This window comes from Cicer arietinum, chromosome 5 (genome assembly GCF_000331145.2).
Source record: "Cicer arietinum cultivar CDC Frontier isolate Library 1 chromosome 5, Cicar.CDCFrontier_v2.0, whole genome shotgun sequence".
NCBI classification, from domain to species: Eukaryota; Viridiplantae; Streptophyta; class Magnoliopsida; order Fabales; family Fabaceae; genus Cicer; species Cicer arietinum.
Window position 1 is genome coordinate 44,634,818 of NC_021164.2, and position 631 is coordinate 44,635,448.

Consider the following 631-nt stretch of genomic DNA (forward strand, 5'->3'; position numbering starts at 1 on the left):
TCAACAATCACTAGTCCATATGAGTTTCCACCAAGACTTTTGGTTCTTGATGGACCAAACAAGTCCATATGTATCAATTGTAGTGGTCTAGAGGTTGAAATGACATTTTTAGGTTTGAAAGAACTTTTTGTTTGCTTACCTTTTTGACATGCGTCACACAATTTATCCTTTATAAATTTTATTTTTGGTAAGCCTACAACAAGATCATGCTTGACCAATTTGTTTAAATGATCCATGTGAATATGAGCAAATCTCTTATGCCATAGCCAAGCATCATTATTGTCGCTTACCGAAAGACATTTCATTTTTAAGGATAAATCGTCAAGATTAAGTATAAAGATGTTTTTTAAACGTTTATCGATAAATTTTATTTCATTTGTAGCTTCATTTTGGATGATACATTCATCTTTGTTGAAGGCTATCTTGTATCCTTTATCACAAAGCTGACTAATGCTTATGAGATTGTGTTTTAGACCTTCAACATATAGTACATCTTCAATTGAGGGGATGGGGCTGTGCCAACTTTTCCAATGCCTAAAATTTTTCCTTTGTTGTTATCTCCATATACTACATGTCCCTTTGACTCAAGTGTTAAAGCTAAAAATTTTGTTATACCCCCCGTCATGTTTTT